Genomic DNA, 9,528 nt, shown 5'->3' with positions numbered 1-9,528 from the left:
CTCCCATGAAGTCATCTTGTATAATCCCAGTTGTAGTTTCTCTCTCTCTTTTCTGCCATCACATGTGGTCCCTCTCTTATAAGAGTTAGAATAATAGTCTACTTTGAATTAAAAGCACTTTTTATCATTTGTCTCTTCCACTTAGATCCCTGTAAAACAGGAACTCTGTCTTACTCATCCCTGCATCTGTGCCCTACACAGAATAAGCATTAACAAGCATTTGTTGAAAAGCAGATTTGATGACACACAAGAAGTAAAATGAGCACACAAGTCCCAAATAGAGAGGTTTTGATAATGCAGTTCAACAAGCATTTGTGATATATTCCATAAAAATATAAAAAAGTGCACTTTGTGAAGAGTTTACTATGTGCTCAATAATTGCTTAGAACTTGGCACGTTCCATGCTATATGCATGTCTGTGAATATCACACTTTCTTAAGTCTAGAAAATCAACAAAAAAATCAATCAAGTCTGAATTTGCAGAGCTTGCCAGTTTCTGAGGCAAAAATACTCCCAATATGCCCAATTCCAAGCTATCAATATGGCATCACTGAATGTGAAGTAGGAAAAGATAAAGAGTGCATATCATTGCTCAGAGCAGTGCACCATGTAGGCCATAAATTGGAAGGGTCTGTAGTTCTCTCCACCTCCTACTTGTCTCTTCTTGCCTCACTCTCTACCAGCTACCTTAGCCCCCTGTGTTTCTTGGATGCACCCCCTCAGGTTCTTGACCTCGGAGTTCTTTCTGCCTTCATGTTCTTATCTCACCTATCAGAGTCTGAGTCCTCACTTACTCCAAATGTGTCCTGCTCCATTCTTCTGAGTGTAAGGCTCTCCACCCCAGCACTCTCCACCGGCTTACCCTGTTCCAGTGACTTTTTATTTATTTCCTCGTGTTCATTACCCCCTAACATTTGACATTATTTACTTTGTTCTTACCTGTTTTTTGTTTGTTTGTTTTGCCAGGGTTTCCAACTAACAGCACATGTGTAAGGCAGGGGGAGTCTTGTCTATTTTTGTTTCTAATCTATTTTCAAGTGCTGAGAAGAGTGTCAGGGTATTGAAAAACAGCACATGAATGAAGGCATGACCTCAATAAGGTTGTACAGCTAGTGAGAACCAGGTACGAACTGGCACCTGGGTACGTTCCCAGGATAGCCTACTTTCTACCTCTCCACCCTAAAGGCTCAGGTGAGAGATGGCCAAGCAAAGCACCATTCATGATGAAGCCAATTGCTGAATCAAGGGCAGTAGAAACCACTTAGTTCTTCTGCCTGTATTTGGAGAGAAGTTTGAAAACCTGATCTATCAGGGAAGGAAGAATGGAGATCTTAGGACCAAAGGAAATTAAAATTTGTTGAGAACCTACTATTATCAAGGGCTATACAATGCCGTTCATATTCTCCATCTTATTTATTTTTTTCCAAATATTTTCAAAATTCTACAGATGAGAAAACTTAGGCTCAAATAGTTAGGTTCTTTTCTCTGGCCATGGTGCTAGAATGAAGATTCAAATACAAGGAATTCTGTTAAGATTCTCAAGCCTCTGACATTTCTATTAATGGTACTACCACTTTAATGCTCCAAATAGTAAAAGGAGAGCTAAAAAAAATGTTTACTACCTGAGATGTAGTAATAAATATTTACAGCAGGTATGAGCAAAGACAGGTATGTTTTCATCTTCATTTAACATGCAATAAATTTTCATATTCACTTGAACGTGAGATGAATTTTTTAGTTTCTGCACATTCAAAAAGCTGTGCCAGGAGGTTATATGTAAGTCATTCATCAATTATCTATTTTATTAGTACCTAGCATGTTTTAGGCATTGATCTACAGGGCTGTTGATGCTGAAATTAAAAACAACAGAAAAATCAAATCAGCAAAATAAAAATTAAAAAAATAGTGCCTACTCTCAAATAGTTATAGGGTGAACTTTTCAATGATAAAGGAATGAAATGAAACCATTCTAAGGCTCTCTTGTGTTAAAGGAGGTGTGGGTTACTATCTCTATTTTATAATTGAAGAAATAGACTTAGGCCAACATCTAGAATACATTTCTGGTCCAGATTTTTTTTTTCTTTTTCTTTTTCTTTCTTTCTTTTTTTTTACTATAGAAAAGTCAGAAACCAGGTCAATAAGACAGTACAGCCACCACAGGAACTGCTAAATTGCCCTTTGCCTGATTAGAGACTAATTACCTATCCCCCTTCCAACACTGAGTTGTTTCACAAACATTCCTGATACTAAGGCAGGATCAGAAAAACATGTAGGGGTTTTACTGAAATGTGTATGTGCTCTTGGGAAAAAAAATTCAAATAATCATGATGGGTCAACAAATCATATCTTATAGTCTGCTCCAATCTATACCCTCCCGAGTTTTAGTAAATTGCTTGCTTGCTCAAATCCTATTCAGTATTCAGAATCCTGCTCAAAGTGCACCTCCTCTGTGAAGCCTTCCCTGGCTCCTCTAAGGTTTGAATAACTCGCCTTTTCCGTTTTGAAGGAAGTTGATTCATATATCCTGTAGAGCTTTTGTCACATTGCATTATAATTTTTTTTGTACTTTCCCAGCCTGCCTATTCCATTTGGGAATGGACCCATACAGTTGCATTAACTGAAAAAAAAAATGAGCTCATTCCTTATTCTAGCTATTTTATATCTCCAGGCCTTTACAAAATTATGCTTAAATCTTGGGGTCTACACTGGGATAGTGCATGTCCCTGGTGCTTGTGAATGAGTCATCTCATTCCTTCTGATAGGTGACATCTGTTTCCTCTGTGACTCTGTCTTTCTTTGGTTCTCTTTCCTTGTCACATTCCCCATTGTCTGTGATACTGCAAGAAGTTACTTTCCCTCTGACTCTAGAATAGCCTACTTTCTACCTCTCCACTCTAAAGACTCAGGTGAGAGTTGGTTGATTGGGAAGCAGACTGATAAGATGATGTTGGAAGTACTAGAGGCTTATTGGCATTTATACTATAAAAGAAAAGGACAGATGCAGGGGAAGGCAGAAGAAGATAGATATCAGACTGTAATGCTGAGTTGGCCTTTTCTACCAGTTTGAAGGGGCACTTGGGAGCAAAGGTGACTGTGGGAGACCAACCTTGCACGTAACTGAGTCACTCCCTGGCTGGGTGACTGAGGCAGTCAGGCAGCAGCTGTGCCGTGCTAGACTGCGCCGCCCTTCTTGGGTTCCAGGGATGGTCTCTTCGTGCATGGGGGTGCCTTCCTAAATCCCCATGGGTGAAGCTATGCTCACCTGTTCCTTTGTAATATAACCCCTTGCCCTGTTTAGGATAGAATGTTCCATGGAAATTCCCTGTGTGTGTCCCCTTCTCTTACTGTGCCCTTGGGTGTGGCCTACCCAGGTGTCAGTCAACCTGCTGACAGTGGACATCATGAAGATAGACTCAGCCCCCTGAAACCTGACCCCTTGCCTCATTTGAATAGCTTCTCCTCAATAAAAGGAGTCAGCACATTCTCTCTCTCTCTCTCTCTCTCTCTCTCTCTTTCTTTTTCTGTGGACCCTTAAGGTCAGAGGAGCCGTCACAGCACCCCCAAAGAAAAAGGTATTTCTGTCTCTTGTGTGGTTATTTCACACGGCCCAGTCAGCTCAATTCCCCTGGAGTGACCCCTGAGTGTTTTAGTTGCGAGCAACCTGGTAGGTGACCTTTCAGAGTAGTCCCACATTGGACAGAAGTGAATAGACTTATACCATTATTGCTCAGTCATCGGCTGGAGGCCACCTAGAGAAGAACACTGACCTTAGGTTGGAAACTGACACAGACCCTTATGACTCTTAACAAACTACACTTGGCACAGCTAGCAGCAAGGCTTTTATTAAAGAAAGAGGTTCTGTGTGTCCTATCTCCAGGAGTACTCTATTAGTAGGGTGCTGGACATGTGTTAGAGCCAATTGCCAAATTTCCAGGAATTTAGTGAATTGACTGTCAAGTAGAGCCCTTATTAAAAATAAAACAATATAAGCTCACAAATAGATACATTAATACAAAGATGTCCATGGTTGAGATTCATCATTGCCTAGTGGTTTCACTACATTGTTCTCTTCTGCATACTTTTGAGGTCCTGTCTCTTGCATCTATGTGATGTGCGCTGTGCTACATGATGGCGTGCACTGCACATCTCTTCCCTGTTTCACATTCAGCAATATCACATTGGTATTTTGAAATAAGTCATAGTGGGAGAATTTACACCATGAGAACTGGCAAGCTCCAGGGAAAGAGAGATTCAGATTTATCATTCTGTTGATTGTCTAAACTTAGGAAAACGATAGAGAAAATGCCAATAATGTGCATTCATTATACTTACATGTGTATCACATCTGTGGCCATTACATTGTGAATGGAACAGAAATTGAGGAAAGAGTCATCTGGGACTCAAAAGCTATCATCCAGTTCATCTAAGAAACCCTAATTGACACATGAGTGAAGTTCTCACTCCTAAATAGTATCTTGCTAGTTTTGCTTTCATCTTACTCATTAGAGTAAGGGAAATATTAACTAATATTTAGATCAGAACTAAATCTATATGCTATAGGTTTTTCATGAATACAGAATTCCACAAAAATAAAATGCAAGTATTATGTGAAGGTTAATTTGCTATATGACATTTATAAAAAAGAATATTTGTTTAAAATTATGAATTGTACATGATACATTTTAATATCATTTTAAGTTATATAAATCTTATTAGTATATGAATATGCATACACTTTAGTTTTGGCTCGGGAAGAGGTGCTAAATGTTTCTCAGCACACAACTGCTTCCTTCTGGGCCCATGACCCCAAATCAGTGCTGCATCTCTGCTGTGTGCTTTGGCCTAAGCACTCTAACTCCCTGGAGATGCCAATGAGCTACAACCTCTGATGCTCTCAATGTGCTGAACAAGCAATGGCCTAGACAGTGGTGGCTTCTACACTACTTTGAGGTCATGGGTAGATAGTATTGCCTTATGCCTCTTGCTTAGAGAATTCTAGCATACAGTTTTGATTTTGACTCATAGGATCCTTCCTCCCTCTGTAGGGACTCAGCCATGGTTCTATGTTAGCCTGGAAGAGAAAAGGAAGCTGGAAGAGAATGCACCTCGTGTTAAAAATTGCCCACTGCCCTCTGTAGCTAACCAAGGCTTGATACTTACTGTCTATCTGAATCTCTCTTTGCCCGGAGACTTCTCAGTATTTTACATTGAACTATCCTTGTGATTTTAAGGAATTAATATGTTTGTCCAGTCTAGACCTTCTTTGAATCCTTCTATGGCTGATGAGAATCAAGATGGGTTTCCCTTATTTTCAATCTCTGTCACCCAATGATACTACGAGCTTCCAGAAGGAAGTGGCTTCATCTTTCCATCTCTAGCACCTGCAGGTGGCTTAGGAATCAGTAACATAGTCTGATGAATGAATGGTATGTGCCAGACAAAGGGAAGAGAGCAGACATAGGAGCTTCCAGTCATGGAATGTCATTTGTCCATACCAAGGGGCATACTCTTTTGTCACCAAGTAGATCTTTTTGTCTGGGCTACAGTTTGTTCATGAAGTGGTTGTGATTGAGTTGGAGGTCCAATGGGGTTCACCCTGATTGCAGGTTCTGAGGCAAGAGCAATACTAGCCTCCCATTAACTCTGTCCTAGGTGATGTGTGGTCTCTGAGTCCCATTTAAAGCCTTTCCTTCTCACTTTTTAGGCTGCTCTGCTCTTTGCCTGGAAACAGTGATGTTCCTTTTTTTTCTGACATTTGAAAATCTGCCTGGCCTTTCCTGTAAGCACAGGCCTTCATGCCTTGGCCTGGTTTTCATTGCTATCTTTTGTAATATCTTCTAAGATCTTGGTGTCAGTGGGGCCCTGTTATATCCCTTCCATTAGCATGGGTCACAGTTTGAACTAGCTGACTTAGATGGGGATGCAAACATTTCAGAAGCTGTTTGTGTCATCTCTGTTTCAGGTGATAGCAAGGGCTGGCCAGATGGCCTTTAAGATGCAGATGTTATGGATACCAAATTCCATAAAGGAAAATAGTTCCCAGGTGGAAAAGAACACCACCTGCAAGTGAAATCTCAATTCAATTTTTTTTTTCTGGATTTCATAAAATTTACCATCATGATCCTGATTTTCTTATAAATAAAGAATCTATTTAACTTCTATTCAGAACCAGTGGTCATACCAATAACTTTTGATAAAATGATGAACAAAACAGATGTGATCCTTACCTTCCTGGGATTTATAATCCAAGGCTGCATCTGGAGAGGGTCCTCTTGTGCATCATGCTGTGGCAGGAGGCAGGAGGCCAGGAAAACAGGCACTCAAGGAAGGTAAAAGGGCTGAACTCCTCCTTTCATCAGGAGTCCACTCCCAAATAACTAACCAGCTGCTGTGATAACAGTACTAATCCCTTCAAGAGGGCAGAAGAATGGATTAAAGTCACGGAAGTACAATTAAGTGGAAAACAGAGTTCACAGAGTGGGGGCCTAGGGCTCAGAGAAGGCTTCTCCGTGGATATCCATCTACCCCCACATCCTGACACTGGGTGGAAGTCAGCTGCAGTGATTATCACAATCACCCAGGTGACCCTTTCTATGTTGGTCTTTGATATTTGCCTTGCTAAAGGCTCATTCCACCTTCATTCACATGAGATAGGTGCAATGCCAATAAAATGGGGAAAAAAACCTGAGTACCTTCTGCTCCTGCTTCTGCTCCTCTGTCCTTATCATTTCTGGCACCTGTGATGCTGTCTCCTCCTCCTACCTTTCTGAGCTCCTTCTTTCTGATTTCCCCCACCCCACCCCCTGGGACTGCTACAGCCATTATTTCCATTTGTTTTCATGAAGTGGATCCTTGCAATTTTAGAAATCTATTTCATCTCCCCAACTACCTAAATTTCTTGAGCACCAGGCAAGCTCCTGAGCCACATGTTTTAGGCAGCCACACAGCTGCTTTCACTGTGCTCTGTGTTGGGCAGAGGTCGTGTGGAGGGGGGACATGTTGCTGTTATGACAAAGCACTGGACCATGAGCTGGAAGCCCTGCCCTCACTAGCTGCATAAACAAAGAGCACACCATTTTCGTGCCCTGTTTGCCCATTTGTGAAATGGGTACAATTCCCTTCACATCAATTTCTTCCAAGGAGTTGAGAATTGTTGTGGGGTCTCAACCTGATGAATGCAGAAATACATTAAAAATGCTTTACAACTTTGTGGGTTATAAATTTTATACTTGTATAAATCAGAACCTCTGAGAGAAACCCAACTCTAAAGGGCTCAAAGAATATATGGACTGCACAGGTAGGATTCTGGTTTACCTTATGCAATCCAAGGAATTAAGGCAGCTTTGTACCCTGAGGGGCTAGAGCCCAGGATTCAAATGCCATCAACATTTATGTCTTTTATTCTCTATTACTCTCTCTTTTCTTTCCTCTCCTCTCCCTTTTCCCCTTCCCCCTCTCAGGGTCTTTCTCTGTCTCCCCCCACCCTTTCTATTTTGATTGACTATTTCTATATGATCTTTAGACTCTCTGGCCTTCAGAGTTGGCTATATTCTCAGAACTACAGGTGGGTTTTTCTATCTGGCAAGAGATATAGTCACAAGAAATACTGGAGTCATCTCACTTTATTTTAAAGAGATGAGAGGAGACAATTCCCAAAATATTGGTCTGACTGTGTCATAGGCTTATCCTGACTCTAGAACTGTGATCCATGAATAAGTATTACTGGAGTGGGTTTCTTTCTTTTCTTTTTCTTTCTTTCTTTCTTTCTTTCTTTCTTTCTTTCTTTCTTTCTTTCTTTCTTTCTTTCTTTCTTTCTTTCTCTTTCTCTCTCTCTCTCCCGCTCTCTCTTTTAGTGCAAGCCCAAATCATAACTTTATGGTTAGAATCCCCCAAAGAAGAGAATTATTATTAACAGAATAAGGAGGAAGTAATATGAAGTGGACAAAACCACTCATGCCCTGTACAATTCATAACAAGAAATATTTGAGGCATTCACACTTGTAAAAAAAAAATAGTTGGCATAATAGAAAGAAAGCCAAAAGCTGTGTTCAACATGGGCAGCATACTGAAAAATTAAGTCTCCTTGCACAGACGATATGTTCAGAATAAATAAGTGGAGATGACCTACAAATTTCTTTCAAAGACACCTGAATTAATAGCAACTCACAACGAAAGATGGGATTTTGCAGAAGGGAATCAAGACAGATTGAACCATGTGAGATGATGAGGGGTGGCATGTTAGAAAATGACAAAAAGACACAAATATATCAACACATGCAAGGTGCAAGACTATTAATGTCCTTCCCCTGATGGAGATGGATTCTAATTACAAGCAGAAGTCAGTTGAAAGTGTGAAGATTTTATTTATGATCAGGTCTGATTAGACAAATGATGACAAATGAGAAATGGTGGTAAATTGCCCAGAGATGAGCTCTATGTTGCTAGGTAACAAGCCGACATGATTCCCAACAGAACCAAAGAAAAGAGAGGCATTGAGGGAACAGAACATTTCCTGGACGTCCTTTTCATTATTTTCCATTTTGAGGGACTTCTACAGGGTAGGATTTCCACCTGGGTTCTCCCATCTTATTCAAAGTGAAATATCAATTCAGTATCTGTTCTACCACTAGAACTTTCTCAAAAGAACCTTGGACCAGAGAATGGGAAGTGAACCCATTTGAAAACAACATATTAGCTATCTTAGATTCACTGATCTGATTCCTCAGACATTCACTGGGCTTCTCCTCTGTAGAGGGCATAGTTTTAGAAGTTGTGAAGTGTTCAAGTATCCATAACAGTACAAGCCCAAGATATATGTTGGTTGAGACATGGAAAAAAAACATGATGTGGCAATACAATGCAGACCAGGGGAGGGTGGTTATAGGAGAAACAACTGAGGGCACAAGGAACATCCAGCTCTCAAAAGAGTAGGCTTTTGGGGGAGTGGATAGCCCAAGCTTCTTTCACATATAGGGACTACATGTCAATAATGGAGGAAATTTGTTCTGCAGAGCTTTCATGAGAAACACTGGCTCTCAACAATTAAATGCTCTAAAAAGGGTATCTCAGAATCAGTAGGCTGGCAACTGGAAGTGTAGGAGAAAGCTCTCTTGTGAAATTAAATCTCTACCCAGTTAAGGCCACTGTCCACAAGGACCCTTTCTTGCTATGCTATGCCAGATGTACTCCTTTCCTCATCCTTGCAATAGCAATAAATGACATTATTGTCTCTCACCATGACAAATGCAGTAGGCTCTCAGTTCTTCCTCTTTATCCCTTTCCCTCTGTAACTTTGCTCAAAGCTAAAATAAAATTTTAATGTAAATAAGATCTTGGCAGTATGCTATTTTATAGTCTCAGTGTTTTCCCCCTTGCTCCTTGTATTAGGCAGTTGTTAGGCAATAATGGTGCATATAAAACCACTTCAAATTTCTGCCACTTAAAGTGATTCCCATTTCTCTCACCTGCAGGTCTGTGAGTTGTACAATCAGCTCTGCAGATCTTGGTTGGAGTTAGCTGGGCTTCACA

The sequence above is a fragment of the Urocitellus parryii genome, chromosome 1, assembly GCF_045843805.1.
Source record: "Urocitellus parryii isolate mUroPar1 chromosome 1, mUroPar1.hap1, whole genome shotgun sequence".
Classification (NCBI taxonomy): domain Eukaryota; kingdom Metazoa; phylum Chordata; class Mammalia; order Rodentia; family Sciuridae; genus Urocitellus; species Urocitellus parryii.
The sequence above is the reverse complement of the archived record's forward strand: the minus strand, read 5'-3'. Positions refer to the sequence as shown.